A 19,499-nucleotide genomic window follows, 5' to 3' on the forward strand; every position below is an offset into this window, starting at 1 on the left:
GAGACGTGGAAATTTTCCTTGAAATAAATATGGTTTGCGAGACAAATGCTTGTAAGTATTGAACCTCTTAAAAGATGAGGGGAAATTTGCGCTCACCGAGAGGGCATCGTCCGTACGAGACCACCACCAGGCACCTTACTGAGACGTGGAGAGCTTTGCGGCCGCAACAAAGCCTCCCGTCCCCGCCGGCCAAGAGGGGGAAACGCGCTTTGCGATCGCTCAAGGTTGCGCGGACATAGTACTAACTCTAGCGTCTAGGAGAAGCTTAACCAGGTGCGATGGCGGCACGCATAGCGTGGGAAGCTAGCCGCCAGAATAACAATCTCAAGGACTGCAGCTGACGAGGGCGAAATACCTTCGTGTAATTATAATAACCCTAATAGGACTATATATATATATATATATATATATATATATATATATATATATATAGCATTAGTTTCGAGACTTGCGGACTGAAAAATGTGCCTGTGAAATGACATCTGCTGTCCCACTTAAAATTCTTTTTTTTCCGTACTGGAGTTTTCTTATAGCGCGGAAACTTGAGAAAGCACAGACGCCGAAGTGGAAAGGGAGCGCTCCGAACTATTAACGCGCACGCGAAACCACGCCCCTCCCGCGCTTTTTCTTTTTTTGCATTCGGCCCTCATCGGAATACGTACGAAGATCAAACCTCGATCTCTTGCTCGAAGCAGGAAGCTGTAGCCGTGGACTGAACTATACGTCTGCCGCTGCGAGAGGTCATTCAATAAAGAGAAAAAAAAAAACAATAGCGTCTCAACTGCAACAGCTGTATGATATAGTATGTCTAGTCGGCTAATGCCACGCGCAAGCACTCGTAAGGGCACCCATGGGGCACCTGCCACGCAAAGGAGTGGCGCGACAGACGCCCATGCAGTCGATAAGATACAATGTATGATCTAACACGTGACAAACACAAGCCGCAAGTGCACACTGCTGCCTATTTGGAAGTATAAGAACAGGTTGGTGAGCTATAACGGTAGTGAATTGGATGAACAGTCCACATCCGAGCAGGACTGGTCGCGTTTGAAAGAGCTCAGTGTGCCATAATATTGGTATAATTTATCAAGCTAATACTGCGCTCGGCAGGTATAGGGCCCAGGAATGGCGTGAAGAGAATCGGGCAACAAGACAGAGAGATATCCGACCCCCCTTTGGCGTCGGCGGATTTGGTCCGTCGCAGGAGATTGAGACTGAGCCCCAACCGTCGTAGAGTGCGGCGAGCTCGGAGCAGTCTCGGGCGCCCACCAGCAGGGGGGGGGGGGGGAGGGTCACTTCTGTGCCTAACACCATCTGCAAAACAAACGGGCACCCTTTTCAACAGTGAGCGAGTACGATTGCGAAAGTACACCTAACGCCTACTTGCTGTAATATATGCAAGTTAGGCTTGTATGCTTTTTAATGCGCTAATAAATGTGACTTGTATATTCGGTTACGTCATTTCTGTACCTTAGTGCGCATACACGGTCTGCAGCACGCACAAAACGTATCACGTACACCATGTACTGCGGCTGCGTTCCAGATACAGCCTACCCGGGCTTTTTTTTTTGTCATAAGGCGGAGAAAGCCAGCGAGATAATACTCGATCACACACACACACACATACTATATATATATATATATATATATAAACGTCAGAAACAAAAATAACAGAAGAAATGAGGAGACAAGATATGTCGCTATAATTGGCATTATTTTCATTTCTTTGTTGCTGTTGCTCCGCACACAAGAGAGAGAGAGAGAGCGCGAATGATAAATGAAAGGGTAGGGAGGTTAACCAGGACTGAGCCCGGTTGGCTACCCTACACTGGGGAATGGGAAAGGGGGGACAACAGAAAGATTAAAAGAAGAAGAGAAATTCCACTGGGGATATCATTCGATCACTCAGTCCGGATCACAGACGCTGACTCAATCCGGTAACTTTCCAATATAGCAGCAGCGCTTTTGTGGCCTTTTGTAGCTGCGATATGCGAGGCCATGGTCCCAAGATCTTGTCCAAGGTGAACGGCTTTCTATCTATAGCTGATTGAGAGCTGTGCAGCGGTCATGTTTTTCATTTCCAAAAGATGGTCCGCACACAAGAAATTACAGTAGAAGAGCCACCTGCCATCTCCAGATAAGTACGTATATATATGCTGAACTGTCACCCGCAAAGCCAGGTCATTTCAAGGGCACTGTCATATGGACCATGTAAAGATCATTCTTTAGCTACATGTGCTGAAGGCACGCCGAGTTAAAGAAGACGACGTTCGGTAAGTTACAGATTCCAATACAAAAGCGTGCAATGCAATACCGTAACGACACTCGAAAAGGGAATAGCTCTACAGTCGAACGCCGCTACAACGAAGCAACGACGTGACCTGTAGAACGAAGGGTTCCCGCGCATGTCCCGCCGAAATTCCTATTATTCATAATTATTTTGAAATCGCCTAACAGCGAAGACCGCTTCAACGAATTGGTCTGTACAACGAAGGAATTCACGCATTCCCCAACGGCTGATCTGGTGTTTCAAAGCGAACACACAGCTGCCGCTGTCCCGCAGCCGCTACCTGAGCGGCGGCGCTCACAAGGAGAAACGGTCGACGCAACAAAGACGCGGGAGCATGCCGTGAGCCTCGGTGCCATATAAGGTAGGCTGCGGTCGCACATTTCGTCGAGCGAAGTGTGAAGAAGAGAATTATCCACCTCTTTCACTAAGTATCTCTTGAATTCGTGTTAACTATAGATGCATTCTTTTGCTTACCATAATGCGCTTCTCCTGCACTATTGCGAGGGGTACGGTATATACGCGATCTTTACCACGAAGAGGCCTGTATTAACGAAGGAGCTTCCAAGCGCTTCACCATAAAGGTGTCTGACTATGTTGTGAATATTAGCGTTTGACTGCAATGACGCGAGCAAACCTGAGACGAAAGAATGACGATAATGTTTGCATGCGCGCCAGCGCAAGGGCCGCAGGTGAAACGCTCAAATGATAGCGCTTTATTTAGTTGCAAATTATACACCAACGTGTGCTGCCCACTTCGCGGGGCAAAGCGTACAGACGCGAGTCAGTTGGCTGTGGTTAGAGCCGCATTGTCGCTTTCTTTGCTAGTGTATATACTAAAAGACATTGGCAATTTATAGGCACACCCGCTCAGTGATAGAATGAAGAGAATCCGCTGAATGATATCGAGCAGTATTTACAGCATGAGGGTGGCGGCACGTGCGTTTGTTATAGAATGCGGCATCCATTATGACTGGTCGCATGCAGCCATACGATAGCTCACGACGTCAGCCTGAGAACGCACAAGTGCGAAAGGTCAGCTGACCGGGAAAAGGGATCGACACGGCTGCGAACTTTAGGCACTCAGAGTAGCAAAACCAATACAACAGGTGTTTTTGTTAACTCTAAAAAAAATATTGCCGCTGGTAGTTACGCGGCATAATTTTGCTTTTTGAGCTGGATTACTCTTTCAATAAGCTAGTTCACTAAAAGCTTTAGGGCGTATATATTGCAGTTTGCTCATTGAAGCTGATGGATTTTCTAGACGCGTCCATTTGAAACGAATATCTAAACTGTGTCAGCTTCACAATTCCTTCTAAGTATTGCGAAGTCCAATTCGTTAATTGCAACATGTGCCCTAAAGTGATTAGTGAAATGTTAATTAAGAAACAGTACATTTAGATTTCTCAAGCGAGTAATATGTCGCCTATTTAGAGCAATCCAGTCAAAGATAGTAATAATAACGCTGCATGGCACAGTGAAAGCAGTATCCAACAGTATCCTTTTGTTTTTGCTGCCAAGTCTCGACAATCGCTGCGTCCCAGTCGTACCATAAAGGCCAAACTACACGTTGTTACGTTTCGCCTCCGACGTGCGGTATAGCCGGCGCGGATGCAACGGACGCCGGGGCTTCGTTCACAGCGGCGGACATTTTGGCCAGTTCAGCGCTGCCGCAACGCCTCCTGCCAAGCGCGTCCAGGCATGTTTCAATGCCTCGTGTCTTCGTGTGTGCGTGTGTGTGTGTGTGCATGTTGGTGCCCACGCTTGTCAAAGCGCGGCAGCCGGGGAGAGGAGCTCCCCAATGGTGAAGCGAGTAGGTCTGACCGGCGCCGGCCCGGCGGATACGTCACTTCTTGTCACAACGTGTCCGTGCGCCGCCGTCACGTGCGCCTCATCCGAGCCGTTCCTTCTTGCCCTCGACTCCGAGAGTATAAAAGTAGCTGCCCCCAGACGCCAAAAAAAGAAGCTTCGATTTATTCAGTCGAGTAACGTGGTCTCCCGTTTCTCCACTTCGGTCGACCTGACCGGCCGCTCTTTTGCGATGCTAGAATAAACAAGTTGTTCGGTTAGCAGTCGACTCATCCTTTGCCAGGACCTACGGATGCTTCCAGCTGTGCCCCAGGCCGCCAGGCCAACGCTACCCTTGGGGCTTGCGACCCATTTGCAACAACTGGTTGCCAGCGGTGAGATCGCGACAACGGAGGCCAGCAGCGAAGATATGCGGTCGACTGTATGCTGAGCAGCACAACGACCATCCGGGAGCAGTGCAACGAGCCCTGTGTGATGACTGGTTGCCTGCAGCGGAACGACTACGCTGAATTCTTGGCTGCGAGGTTTGGTGAGTGCGGGACTTTCTTCTTCTGAGTTTTGCCAGGCTTTTGTTAGTGTCAGAAACAGAGCTGGTAATTGTGGTTGTCGTTGCTGCCGGGTTAGTTTGTGGCAAGACAATAGTAGGCAGTAGAGAAAGCAGCATTCAGAGCAGCCATGGATTGGAAGTCGTTGCGCAAACCGAAATTGCTGGAGCTTGCAAGCGAGTTGGGTCTGGATGCCTCAGACAAACTCAGAAAACCAGAACTGCTAAGGGCTATTCTTGAGTTAGAAGCTGAGGATGACGAGCTGTCGGAATGCCTTGAGACAGTTGAGGAGAGGGACACGGCAAAAAGACAGGAGCGCGAACGTAAAGAGCAAAAAGAGAAAGACGAGCGCGAACGTAAAGAGCAAAAAGAGAAAGACGAGCGTGAACGTAAAGAGCAAAAAGAGAAAGAGAGAGAGCAACAAGAGAAAGAGGAGCGCGACCGTCAACACGCTTTGGAAATGAAGCGTCTCGAGGTAGAGATGGAACGCGCTCGTAATGGAAGTCAGGCACACGGTGCAGGAGAACGAGTATCGTTCAAAATGACTGACCTGATGCGGCCGTTTAAGCTTGGAGAGGACATTGGTTTGTTCCTGGTTAACTTTGAGCGAACGTGCGAGAAGCAGGGGTTCTCTCGGGAAACGTGGCCACAGCGCTTGCTCACTTTGTTACCCGGCGAGGCGGCCGACGTAGTCGCTCGCTTGAAGAGAGAGGAGGCAGAGGATTTCGACCAAGTGAAATCGAGTCTGCTAAAAAAGTACAGGCTGTCAGCGGAGGCGTTCCGTCGGAAGTTTCGGGAAATGAGAAAGGCAGAAGTGAGTCATATACAGAGTTTGCCTACAGGCTAATTTCAAACATGCAGGAGTGGCTCAAAGAAGAGAAAGCGTTTGGTGACCACGAGAAAGTTCTGCAGTGTTTCGGGCTGGAACAGTTTTATAGTCGGTTACCTGAGAAGGTGCGGTACTGGGTCTTGGATAGGCCAGACGTTAGTACGGTGGCTAGAGCCGCTGAGCTAGCCGAGGAGTGTGTGACGCGTCGGGCTCGCGGAGCTAAGGACGGTCAAAAGGGTGAATTTGGCTCCAAGTTTGAGAGGCCGAAGTTCACGCCCATGAGAGCAAGGGGGGACACACATAGTGCGGATGCGAGTGAAAGCAGTCCGACCGAACGTAAGGACACGGCGGCAGCCGAAGCCGAACGCAGAAAGCGGTTCGAGACGAGGTAAGCGCGGGTGTGTTATACGTGCCAGAAGCCGGGTCACTTTTCGGCGCAGTGTCCAGAAACAAAAACAAAAGTCGTGTTTTTGTCATTATGCAGCACTGACGAGAACATGAAGCTTCTCGAGCCTTACATGCGAGGCCTCCTCGTGAACGCGAAAGAGTGCCGAGTGCTTCGTGATTCCGCAGCTACAATGGATGTAGTTCACCCCTCTTACGTAAAACCCGATATGTTCACGGGCGAGTGGGCATGGATCAAGCAAGCCGTGGAAGCTTATAGCCTGTGTCTGCCCGTAGCAAAAGTGCTTATTGAAGGACCTTTCGGAGCACTTGAGACGGAGGCCGCAGTGTTATCTATGCTGCCCCCCCCTCCCCAGTACCCGTACCTATTTTCGTACAGGTCCGATCACCTCCTGCGCGAGAAGGGGCTTTTGTTTGGTGAGGCTAGCGTTCAGGCCTTAACCAGACCGAGAGTTCGGGAGCTCGCTGCAAAGGTGGTAGTTGCGGGACCGACGCTGTCGAACAATGAGAAAGGGTCGGAGGCGCAGCAAGCTGATATTCAGAGCACGTCCGAACTGAATAAAATTGAGCCTGTAGCGTTGAAGGAACCAGGTACTGGAGAGGAAATGCCCGACACGGGAAAGTTAGAAGAGCTATCTGCAGATTTGCTCATCGCGCCTACGTCAGATGGACTTAATAGGTTGCTAAAAGTCAGCCGGTCGGCTTTGATAGCCGAGCAAAAAAAGGATGGCAGCCTAGAAAACATGCGCTGGAATGTCAAGGAAGGTATCGCCAAGAAAAATGCTCGTTTTGTGGAAAGAAGTGGGGTCCTGTACAGGAAGTATCTAGACCGCAGGGGAGTGGAGTCCGATCAGCAGATCGTGCCTGAGTGCTACTGTCAGGATCTGTTGCGCTTGTCGCATGGAGGTTCGTGGTCCGGACACCTAGGAGTTAAGAAGACTAAGGACCGTCTCTTGCAAGAGTACTATTGGCCAGGGTGTTTTCGTGACGCAGAACACTTTGTGAGGACATGTGACACCTGTCAGCGGGTGGGCAAACCAGGGGACAAATCGAGGGCGCCGTTGAAGTTGGTACCTATCATTATGGAGCCTTTTAGACGGCTCGTTATTGATACAGTGGGACCTCTGCCGGTAACAACCACGGGGTACAGACACATTTTGACTGTGATCTGCCCAGCGACAAAGTTCCCTGAAGCAGTGCCGCTTAAAGAACTCAGCTCAGTTGAGATAGTCAATGCACTACTGTCCATATTTGCGCAAGTTGGTTTTCCTGCGGAAATCCAGTCAGATCAGGGCATAGTGTTTACTAGCGCTTTGACGACAGCCTTTCTCGAAAGGTGCGGGGTAAAGCGGTTACACAGCTCAGTGTACCACCCACAGTCGAATTCCGTTGAGAAGCTCCACTCCGTCATGAAGCGCGTGTTGAGAGCATTGTGTTTTGAACAACCAACCGACTGGGAGCTGTGTCTGCCTGGGGTGATGTTTGCATTAAGGACCGCGCCGCATGCGGCTACAGGGTTTTCGCCAGCTGAGCTGGTGTACGGTCGCTCACTGCGGTCTCCGCTGCGGTCTCCGAGGTGGGCTCGGTGGCTGTGCCATGACACAGCCTTCTCATCCACTGACTTTCGCAATGCAGGTACTCGTGCCTACCTTCGCCTACGTCTTGCCAGCACTCTTCAACGTTTCCTCGGTCGTCCTACCACAGCTGGAAATGCCGTTCTACAACGGGAACTACGGAGCCCTTGTTTTGAGCGCCTCGGAAGCGTCGACGAAAGCCGCGCTCCCTCACTGGATCGTCGACATCGGATAGAAAGCGCAATCGGCAGCGACAACATCGTTCCTGCCAGCGTATAAAGAGCACCGCCTCCCGCCTGCGCTTTGTGGGCTCGGTGGCTGTGCCATGACACCCCCTTCTCATCCACTGACTTTCGCAATGCAGGTCAGTAAACCATGCTGCCTTTTCGCTAAAAAAACTAATAACTATTGTCTGGTACAGCTGCCGAGCCTGCAGTGTTGCATTTGTGTCGCTGGTGAATGTTTTGGTGTTATGAAATCCCTCCTGCTCTTGTCGGGCGATATAGAGATGAACCCTGGTCCTGACAGATTGGACCGTGTTCTTGCTAAGCTGGAGACGTTGTCAACCGGTCAGGACCAAATAATCACCGATGTGCAGGACCTAAAACATCAGATGCGTTCTATTGACACAACCATTTCTGACTTGAGCAAGCGCGTAGCACATGTAGAAAGTGTTTTCCAGGGTGTCTCAACTCTCAATACCGATCTGCAGTCTGCCCAATCTGTATCCGCTAAGACTGCTGCTCTTGTTACTAACCTTGAAGCTCGGTTAGATGACGCCGAAAATAGGTCACGCCGCAACAATTTGATATTTTATGGCCTTTCGGATTCTAATTCACGCGAAACGTTCGTTGAATCGGAAGAATTGCTAATCCGCCATTGTCGTGACAAATTACGGATAACCTTGGACCCATGTCAAATTGAGCGTGCACATCGTTTGGGCCGCTACGAAGATGGCCGTCAGCGGCCGATTATAGTTAAATTTTTGTCCTCTAAAACAAAAGAAACTGCCCTCTGAAACGGGCCCAAGTTAAAGGGCACCAATTTTAGCATTGGAGAAGACTTTTCCCTTCCTGTTCGTACAGCACGCAAACACCTTGTCGCATTTGCAAAAGCAAAAACCGGACCGTTCTCCCTGCGGTACAAGACTGTTTCTCGGAAAGAAACGCTACACCTTCGATGCTGCCACAGAAACGGTTACGGAAATAGCATAGCGCTTACCTCGCCATCGTCGCAAACCTAATCTTTGCGATACCGCCCCTCGAGAGAATATTTGCCTCTCGGTTATCTACACCAACATACGCAGCCTGCTTCCAAAGAGCGATCTTGTGTCCAGCCTCGTGTCTTCAACGGGCAGCAACCTGCTCATCTTGACAGAGACCTGGCTGACTGATAATATAAGCGACGCTGAAGTTCTTTGTAACCTACCTAACTTTAATATTTTCCGCACTGATCGCACAAACTCTCGAGGGGGTGGCGTCCTTATTGCTACAAGCAATAAGCTACAGTGTTCCCACATCAATATCTCATCAGACCTTGAAATATTATGGCTCCTTTGTCGCGCCACACCAGTATCTATATTAATTGGCGTTTGTTATAGACCCCCTCACAATAGCCCCGAATTACCCCGTAAACTGCACAACATTTTAAACGAACTTAAAACTAGACACCCTAAGGCACACATTCTTCTTTTGGGGGATTTTAACTATCCTGGCATAGATTGGTGTGCCCTTAATTATCGTATTTTTAGACAGGATGAATCCCGTGAATTTATGGATGTCTGCTTAACTTTTAACCTAGCCCAACTAGTAACCCAGCCTACACGCATCGCCGGAGATACTGCTGACATTCTTGACCTCATACTATCTAGCCACCCCGACAGCCTGAACGCTATTACTTATCTCCGTGAAATCAGCGATCATAAAGTCATCCATGCATGCTTTAACTTCACTCCAATAACAAAAGCAACTTGCCAAAAAACAATTTCTCTCTACAACAAAGGAAACTATGAGGCCTTCAACGCGGAAATGGAGGCCTTTTTTCCATCATATCAGGGGCCATTTGACGAACAAGACATCCACACAAACTGGTCAATGTTTAAACATAAATTGAATGAATTGACTAATAAATATATTCCCAAATGCAACTTCCGCGCTAACCACCACAAGCCATGGTTCACCAAGACTCTGGGAAGATTAGAAAATAAAAAGAAACGCCTTTTCCGAAGTGCTAAACTGAGCAGAACAGACTGCGCATGGGAAAAGTATTACGCTGCTGAAGAGGCGTATTTGATCGCAGTAAAAAACTCTAAACGTTCCTTTTACCACATCGATTTGCCAAACACACTTACAGATAACCCGACTAAATTCTGGCAGCTTTTAAACCCCCAATCTTCGCGCGTTGTTACCCTGACTGACGATTCTGGACGTGTTACTTCAGACGTTGAGTGCGCTAACATATTTAATTCTGCCTTCGCATCTGTATTCACTAAAGAACAAAAACCACCACCCCTCATGACAGCCAGTGACCCCACAATTGCAATGCCAGCCGTTACGTTCTCAGAAACCGGCATATCCCTTCTTATAGATAAGTTAAAACTTTCTTCATCTACCGGCATTGATGAAATCAACACAAAGGTCTTGAAAAACACTCGCCACACGTCTCCCAAGTTTTTATGCTTACTATTCTCGCAGTCCATTTCTACAAGTATCATACCCCACGACTGGAAAGTGGGGAAGGTCGTCCCAGTCCACAAGTCGGGTAAAAAAGATTCACCACTTAACTACCGCCCCATATCACTTACCAGCATACCCTGCAAGCTCATGGAACGTCATTTACTCTTTAACAATGCAGTTTCTGGACTCAAATAATTTCTTTCATTCAGCACAGCATGGATTTCGTAAAGGTTACTCCTGTGAGACTCAACTAGCCATTTTCGTTCACGACCTGCATGCCAACTTTGACGCCAGGCACGTACCCAAGGAGGGGCCCGGGGGTGCCCCCCGGCCCTTCCCCGCCCACGCCGCCACTTCTCACACACATTCCTAAAGCGCCGCCAAATCAATGTTGAAACTTAACAGCTAGTCGGCGGTCAACATTTTGCTTCCTTTTTCACTTCTTTCGGATGGCGGTAGTTATCGGCATCTTTTTGGGTGTGAAGGCCAGTTTCCTCATCGATTCGGTGCCCACGCGATTAACTCAAGATGCATTCAGTTGTCCCCATCTTTCCGACGGTCACGCGCTTCGCTGTTGCTTCGTTAGCGCAACCTTCTTCATTTAGACTGATCCAGGGACCAAAAAAGGGATTCAGTTCGTGGTCAGCTGGTCTGCATGCACGTGGAATGAGTTGCGGCGAGAGAAAACGCCAATTGCGTCTAACTTTTCCTTTTGCTTCATTATTTCCTCGAGTAACGGCTCGCCGCGACGCTGACAGATTCTCGGAACCATATACCCGCGATATGGGTTAGATAAGGTGAAAAACAAAATAATGCGAAACAGCGTCCATCATGAAACCCTGCAATAACCGTTAAAAACAAGCTACATGAATGTCATCCGTTAGCTCGTCTGGCTTTTGCCTAATCTTAGAGCACTTTTCGTGCAAAATTGCCTACTGGAAACAAGAGTCGCAAGGCGTTGAGAAATTAAGCGATCTACTAAGAAATCCATTGTCGGAAACCGAGGCCACAGCCAAGCAGGAAGAAAAAGCGAGAGTTAACAAATTTAACCGCTGTTTATGAAAATATTTATGGATCAACATCTTCATATTTAAAGAGGAAGTAGAAAAAACTCCGCCGGAAGTGGAGTACAATTCCGTGTGTTTTGAATGACGCTTCTACAGTTATCAGTCGAGCCGCCTGATGTAGCCACTGCTCTGCTGTACTTATGCAAGTGTATTTCTAAGCTTCAGCAGTGGGCGTAATACGTCTAGAATCACAGCGTCCTGCGCCTTACGATGTTGTACTGGACTGGCAGCCACGCATCGTTACGTAATTTCCCAAATAATAATACGAGTCGTTTGCGGCACTTCACTTGGTAGAGCATAAACGAGGGATCCAAAACAACTGTGACGGTTCCGCAAATATATATTTATCTACCATTTTTCCAGAACTAATTGAAAAAACGCTACTATAGTCGGATACAAATTAAGTCTGCAGTGAATCCCCGCCCACGCCCTCATAACCGCCAGCCACTGTTCCTCCGGGAGGCTGCAAATAATTCGTACTTCAACCTTTTCTGTTACCCAAATAAGGCGGCAACCACACAAATAAAATTATGAGGGCGTAATTTTATACCTTTTGCCTCGCCTATTATAGTGGAATGGCCAAACCCTAATTCTTTATTGAACTGAAATAACATGCTTGCTTTGCTGCAACTATTTATTGTCAAGTTTCACTTTAGTTGGCAGTGAAGTTTCTTGAGTAAAACGGGTTCAGCAGTGAAATGAAAGGCACCGCAGACTTTTGAAGAGTGAAATATACTCAGGCTCCATACCCTTTGTCCATGTCTGTTGCACACATCATTGCTTCCGCCGATGAAAAGACTCTTCAAGAACAGCAGACGCTTCGGAGGTATCAAGTACGACGCCATGTTGAAAAGGCCGCATGACGACGATTTTGTTTGCTTCTGTGATTGGCTGGAGGAGTAACACAACCCCGCGCGGTTTGTGTGCCTTGGTCGCCAACTGCTGCTTTTTTTAAATTGTATTCTATAAAGTAATCTTTATTTTACACTTTGGCTTCTTTACTTGTCCTTGCCAGTGTTCTTCATGCGCTTCTTTCCTGCGCAAGTCCATTTGACGCAATTCCTTGTTTGCCAAGTAAAGGAGAGGTGTATCGCACAGGGCGTACCTGTAATATACACCTTGGGCGCTATAACGTAAAACCATTCCAAACTTTTCTATTCCAATTCTGAAATCAGCCCACCGCGATTGGTCAAAAAAAATTTTGGACCACCCCCACTTCACCTGTCTGTCGCACGACGTCACGAAAACCGCGATAGCTCCCCATCTGATATGACTTGTGCACACTGATTATACATAATTTGACCGAACAATACACAACAGGGTATTTCTGATTCGACGCCTTTTCTCCATTAGCCCTGGGCTATTGGTCAAAAGTTTTCGGGCTGCACCCACTTCACCTGCCTCTCACGCGACGTCACAAAAACGCAAAAACTTACCGCGTCAAAGTGACGTGTACGTGTTAAAGATGTATTAATATGTCGAACAAAAGTAAATTTTCTTCTGAATAGCCGCAGGCTGCCCCGTTCCGAAAGGAATAAAATATCGCTGCCGTCGATCGCTCCGGCACTGGCTATAGTTCACCCGTGCCGGCGAGCAAGGGTTTATTTGCGTGTAATAAACTTTTTGCGTGGCCGTGTAACGTATTCGAGAACTTTCAGCCGGTTTACGACCTCTTTCTGCCAACTCTTTACTGAGGATCCGTTTTAGCCTCATTCTTAAGCTTCCGTTGCATGCCACCCCGATTGTCGACGAGCCACCACAAGCGAAGTAAGAGAAAGCGGACCAATCGCAGACGCCGGCACCACCCTCTTCATCCGGTTATCGATATTTATTTTTATTTATTTATTTCGGATACTTTCCTGGCCCGAAGGCATTACAGAAAGGAGTGGTAAGTGAGAAAAAAAAAGTACATAATTATACAATAATAGGTATTACAAAACGGCAGAAAATACAGCAGTCTTGAAATTGCCAATGTCAGAAATGGCAGCGATGGAGGGAGGAAGGTCGTTCCAGTCGGCGCTGGTTTTAGGAATAAAAGAACTATGACACATCTTTGTTCTAAAATATGGAACACCAACTTTAAACATGTGATCGAAACGGGATGAAATGTATGAAGGGCGAGTAATAAGATGATCCTTTAATACTGGGTTGTGGTGATACAGCCTGTGGAAAAGACACAGTCTAAAACATTTACGGCGCAATGAAAGCTCCGGTAATGTAAGTGTGTTTTTCATGGAAGTAATGCTGGCGTAACGGGAATAGTTAGATAAGATGAAACGTGCTGCGCGATTCTGGATGGATTCTAGAGTGTTTATCAGTGTGATTTGATGGGGATCCCATACGGTGGATGCATATTCTAGCTTTGGTCGCACTAATGTTTTGTAGAGGGTAAGCTTTATCGGCATAGACGCAGCAGAGAAATATCGACGCAAGTATGCAAGAACCCGGTTAGCGTTATTAGTGACGTGTTTGATGTGCGTATGCCATGATAAGTTACGTGAAATATGGACACCTAGGTACTTGTACGAGTTGACGGATTCAAGAGAAGTATCGTGAAGTAAGTAAACACGCGTAATGTCAGTGTTAGTGCGGCTCGATACATGCATTGTTTTACATTTATTAACGTTTAGTCGCATGAGCCATTTATGGCACCAGTTGGATATGCTTCTAAGATCGTCTTGAAGTTTATCAGAATCAGTGGGGTTAGTTATTTTGCGATAAATGACGCAGTCATTTGCGAAAAGCCTGATAGATGAATGGGAAATGCATTTAGGAAGGTCGTTTATGTAAATCAGGAAAAGCAGGGGTCCCAGTACCGATCCCTGTGGTACACCCGATGTTACGGAAGTGCGAGAGGATGAACATTCATTAGCTGAAACGTACTGAGTTCGATTAGACAGAAAGCTTTTAATCCAGTTTAGTACATTAGGGTCAATGTTAAGCATGCTAAGTTTAAGAATGAGAAGATCATGTGAAACAGTGTCGAAAGCCTTTGCAAAGTCCAAAAACACGCAGTCTACATCGAAGCCCATATCACTATGGGTAAATAGGTCATTATTAAAACATATGAGTTGCGTTTCACATGAAAATGTTTTCCTGAAACCGTGTTGTTCAGTCGAAAAGAAGAAATTAGACTCAAGGAAATCAATAAGATGAGAATGTATAATATGCTCCAATATTTTGCATGGTATACTTGTCAGTGATATAGGACGATAGTTATCGCGGGAATGAGTGTTACCTGATTTAGGGACCGGAACAACCTTGCCAACCTTCCAATCGCTTGGAAGAACTGAGGAACCTAGAGACTGGGAAAAGAGCATCGAAAGCATAATGGAAGAATATGGTTCAGTAATTTTACGCATTTTACAGTTAATTGAGTCTTCACCTGATGAAGAAGATATTTTCAGGTTTTCAATCAACTTTTGTATGCCGACCCAATCTATATAAATGGAGTTCATTGGTAAATAGGAGCATTTAGTTACCGACGGTAGAATGGCAGGAGCACATTTGTGAAAGACGGAAGCAAATACATCATTCAAAACGGAACAGCACTGGTTCGGAGGGATCGCGACATTGTCAGAACGGGCTAGTTTGATTGTTTTGCTTTCTTTGCCACCAACAATATTCCAGAATTTACGTGGATTAGACTGTAAAAGTGATGGGAGGGTGTTATCGAAAAAAATCTTTTTTGCATTTGTAATAGTGATAATATATTCTGCGTGAATGCAATGATATGCTGCCCAGCGTTCGGGAAGGTTAGTTGCTTTGGCGCGACGAAAAATACGTTTCGTTTTGTTGCGCAGACGGCGCAGAATTCCAGTAAACCATGGCGAGGAAGGACTCTTAATCTTTCTTTTAGGTACATAGCGATCCATTAGTGTTAGCAGTTTGTTCTTGTACAATGACCAGTTCTCTTCAACGGTACGTTCAAAAAATTTGTCTGTGTAGTCAGTAATGAATGATTCTAGTTCATTTAAAATTGATGTGGTATCGGCGGCATTGTAATCACATATAGTTTTAACGGTGTTCTTCAAGCGAACTTTCTTCTTAAGTGTTAAGTGGAGAAGCGAGTGGTCACTTATTCCTTTAAGGTATGTTGGAGGAGAAACCGAATCTGGAGCTGTTGTAAAAAAAGAGGTCTAAAGTATTAGACGAAGTGCTGGTAGTGCGTGTGGGTTCATGAATCAGCTGAGTTAGATTAAAATCAGCGCAGATGTCTAAAAAACGGGTGCACTCGGAAGATGACTGCTTAAGGGAGGGAACACCGTTTTGCCACACTATGTTTGGAAAATTGAAATCACCTAGTAAGAACAAATGTGATTTTGGGTATCGAACAACTAATTTGTTAAGGACATCATGAAGGTCAGTGCAGAAATTGGTAGTGGAGGATGGAGACCTATAACACGCGCAAAAGATGAGGTCGCCAGTGGGAAAAGCAACACGAGTGCAAACTATTTCTAATGGTGAGTCAATGGAGATAGTGAAGGAATGGATAGCAGAGCTCACGGCAATCAGTACACCTCCGCCCGTACGGAAATCGCGATCGTACCTGTAAAAGTTATATGTTTTTTGACAGTCTAGTATTTCACTATCTTTAATTTTTGCTGAAAGCCATGTTTCGGTGAGCACAACTATATCAGCTGAGCATGCGTCGATATGCGATGACAGTGATGTGCGTTTGTTGGCGATACTTCGGACATTTGTAAAAAGAAGTGATAAGGAGTTTGCTTGCTTTGGAACACGAGATAGCTATGCTGCACCCAAATGTGAAGATTGTGGACCCGATGGTTTGTTGTTTGTTAGGGTAATCGCGCTCCTAGCTGGTCCGATCTCGCATACTTCATCTGTAGCTGCGCAATAAACGTAACATTTTTTACCTATGATTAGTTTGTTATGTCGCAAAGAAAAAGACTGGCCGCTGGCCTTGCCAAAGTCATTTAGTGCTTTCCGCGATTGACGAGTGGCTTTGCAAAAGTCTTCGCCGACTGAAATACCATCGGCTTTAAACTTCGCTTTTTGCGAGAGTATATGGTTTGTCATCTTGGAAGACACAAACTTAGCTATAACAGGCAGTGTCTTGCCGACAACGTATGTGCCTAGCCTATGAGCCCTATGGATTGCGGCTTCCGAGGGAGTCATGTTGAGACAATTTCTAAGAAAGTGATGGATCTGGACTTCTGATTGGGCCCACGTTTCTGATACGTTGTCCGAGATACCATAGAAGATCAAGTTGTCGCGTCTTGAATGGTCCTCCAGAACGTATAGTCATGACGCGAGCGCAGCGCTTTCATTTGAAACTGCTTCATGGACTGCGGTAGTAATATCACTTCCTGAAGGCATATTTTCAAAAGACTCAACCGCAGCTTCCATGGCAGTCACTCTATTGGAAAGGTCTGAAACGGTCTATGTAAGGTTTTCTTGGTTAGCCTTTAGTTCAGCTATGACATTCATCATCTCGGCATGTCGCGTGTCAAATTTTAACGACAAAGCAGCTATGGCGGCCATAACTTCATTGTGCTTATGTTGAGCTTCAGTATGGGGACCAGGGTTTAATTCAACATCCCCGGAAAGTAAGAGCAACATAGCAACAGAGACACAATCACTCAGAGTGGCAGCCAGCACTTGTGGGCAAGGGAAGAGCAGCAAACCGACATTGTTTGTACGTTTACAAAAAAGCGATTCGGACTGACTAACCTGCACAAGAAAGCAGAAAGGAGAGCTTAGCAGCGACCGCATGGTAGCTGCTCTCCCGTGCCCACTGGAAGCGCCTTGCTGATGCCAGTTGCTTAAATCTGAGCGGTGCAGTGCTGCCGCTGGCGGCAGTGTTCGTGTCCCACTTGATACCGGCGTGAAGATGATGACGTCTTCCATGCTCAGATAATCAAGGCTGTTGTCAGCTGCTTGTGGCGGTGGATCCAGCAGGAAATTTGATAGAGATGTAGACGTAGCACACGTGCTAGACGGTGACAACGATGAGCCGAAAACAGCAATCTGCACAAGAAAGCAGAAAGGAGAGCTTAGCAGCGACCGCATGGTAGCTGCTCTCCCGTGCCCATATGCCTGATATGCCTGCTTTACCTCATCGAATCCCTCTCCACTTGAGCGTGATCGTCGCCTCTTGTGAGCCAATTAGAAAAGAGAAGCCGCACAGTGCAGGCAATGTTATTCGTTTTTCAAGCAAACAAAATTGACCTCCTATGAACGAGGGGAGCATTTGATTGGTTTGTTCAGACAACTCTGCGGGTGACCCTTCGATGCTTGCGTCGGCGGTTAAGCAAATTTGACGTCAGGAGATTGTAATAAAAACATATTGGAATAGTTTTACGTTATACGGCCCCTTATTTAATTTCTCTTTTGTGGGTTTACACGTTTTTATGTCGAATGGTGGACGTTATTCACATTTGTACTAGTAAAGTACACCCCCCCTCATTTGCATAGAACTTACCTTGGGTTGCCCTCCCCCCCCCCCCCCCCCCCCGAAAAGAAATCCTGCGTACGTGCCTGCTTTACGCTAACCTCCAAACCGACGCAATCTTCCTCGACTTTGTTAAGGCATTTGACAAGGTACCCCATAACCGCCTATTTCTGAAACTTTCCAGCCTAAACTTGCATTGTGACATACTAGCATGGATAAAAGAATTCTTGACTCACCGCTCCCAATCAGTCGTCATTAATAAACAAATGTCTAACTTACTACCAGTTTTCTCAGGGGTACCCCAAGGATCCGTCCTAGGGCCTCTTTTGTTTTTAATTTATATTAACGACCTACCTCAGAAATTAGATTGCCATATTCGGATGTTTGCCGACGATTGCGTTATTTACAAAACAGTTACTGACACCTTTAACCAACAATCCCTACAAAATAACCTAAATCTGGTACAAAACTGGTGCAACGACTGGCTAATGACACTTAATATAAACAAATGCAAATATATATCTTTCCACCGTCACAGTAATCCTTTCCTGTTTCCCTACACTATCTCTAACGTTCCTATCGACCCTGTCCAATCATATAAATATCTCGGTGTTCATCTTAGTCATGATCTTACGTGGAATAGCCATATCGCGAATATTATTTCATCTGCTAACAAAACGCTTGGCTTCTTAAAGCGTCATCTCCACTCTGCCCCCCTGCATGTTTAGCTACTCGCATACAAATCACTAGTTCGACCAAAATTAGAATACGCATCGCCCATCTGGTCCCCGAAACAAGTATACCTTGCTAATTCACTTGAATCAGTTCAAAACAGGGCAACTCGATTCATTCATTCCTCGTACTCTTTTGATATCAGCATATCATGTTTGAAATCGCAGTCCAACTTACCTACTCTTGCACTTCGTCGCCACATTTCTAGTTTGGACTTATTTCATAAATTCTTTTATTCCGAGCTATCACAGGAACCCTACATCTGCCCTCCCCCACCACGTTTCTCTCTTCGCACCGGACATCAGCAGCAGGTGTCTCGACCACGAGCACACACAAAAACTTTTGCTTCGTCATTCTTCCCCCGGACTGCTTGCGACTGGAACGGCCTTCACCAAGAACTTGCTGCCATCACATGCCCATCTATGTTCCTTAACCAAATTACGCGTGCGCTTGCATCACAATAATCATTTTTGTTTGTATAACTCGTTCAAAATTCTTCTGTATACTGTTGTTAACCTATATGTGTCCCACCCCTTATGTAATACCCTCACATGAGGGTCTTTAAGGAAATAAAGTGAAGCATGCTTCGAGACTCGTGGGAAGGCAGGGGCGACGACCCAGTCGTGGTGGAGTACGTGCTTAGGTTCCTCGAACGCTTAAGAAGGGCACAGGAGTTGTCAGGTGAAGCAATGGCAAAGGCCCAGCAGAGGGCCAAGGTTTATTATGATCGGACAGCCAGGGCCCGTCGTTTTGAGGTGGGCAATGAGGTAATGATATTGCGCACATCGCTAAAAAACAAACTTGACGAGCAGTGAGAGGGCCCAGCACGGTTTGTTCAAAAACTGTCGGACGTTAACTACGTGGTGAGTCTGCGAGGAAAACGGAAAGCACAGCAAGTTTACCACTGTAATCTGCTCAAACCCTATAGACAACGGGAAGCAGTGGTGTGTATGATGGTAAACGTTCCCGAAGAGCTTCCGGTCGAGCTTCCGGGACTAGGCTCAGTGACGAACAGGGAAGACACCGATCAAGTCATTAGTGACTTAATCAGTAAAGCACCGCTGTCGCCTGAGCAGAAAACCGAACTACACCAGCTCTTACAAGAGTTTCAAGGTCAGTTCTCTGAGAGGCCTGGTAGGACTTCTATCCTTACTCATGAAA

At 46.7% G+C, this 19,499-nt stretch overlaps 1 protein-coding gene across 1 annotated transcript in view; it reads left to right on the top strand.

The window, feature by feature from the left end:
• Positions 1 to 7,729: 7,729 nt before the first annotated feature.
• Positions 7,730 to 19,499, top strand: part of LOC126547717 (mitochondrial amidoxime reducing component 2-like) — a 73,232-nt gene continuing 61,462 nt past the window's right edge. The window contains exon 1 of the mRNA XM_072285188.1: positions 7,730 to 7,813. The gene's annotated coding sequence lies outside the window, so the exon portion shown is untranslated. The remainder of the gene's footprint in view (positions 7,814 to 19,499) is intronic.

This window comes from Dermacentor andersoni, chromosome 1 (genome assembly GCF_023375885.2).
Source record: "Dermacentor andersoni chromosome 1, qqDerAnde1_hic_scaffold, whole genome shotgun sequence".
Lineage (NCBI taxonomy): Eukaryota > Metazoa > Arthropoda > Arachnida > Ixodida > Ixodidae > Dermacentor > Dermacentor andersoni.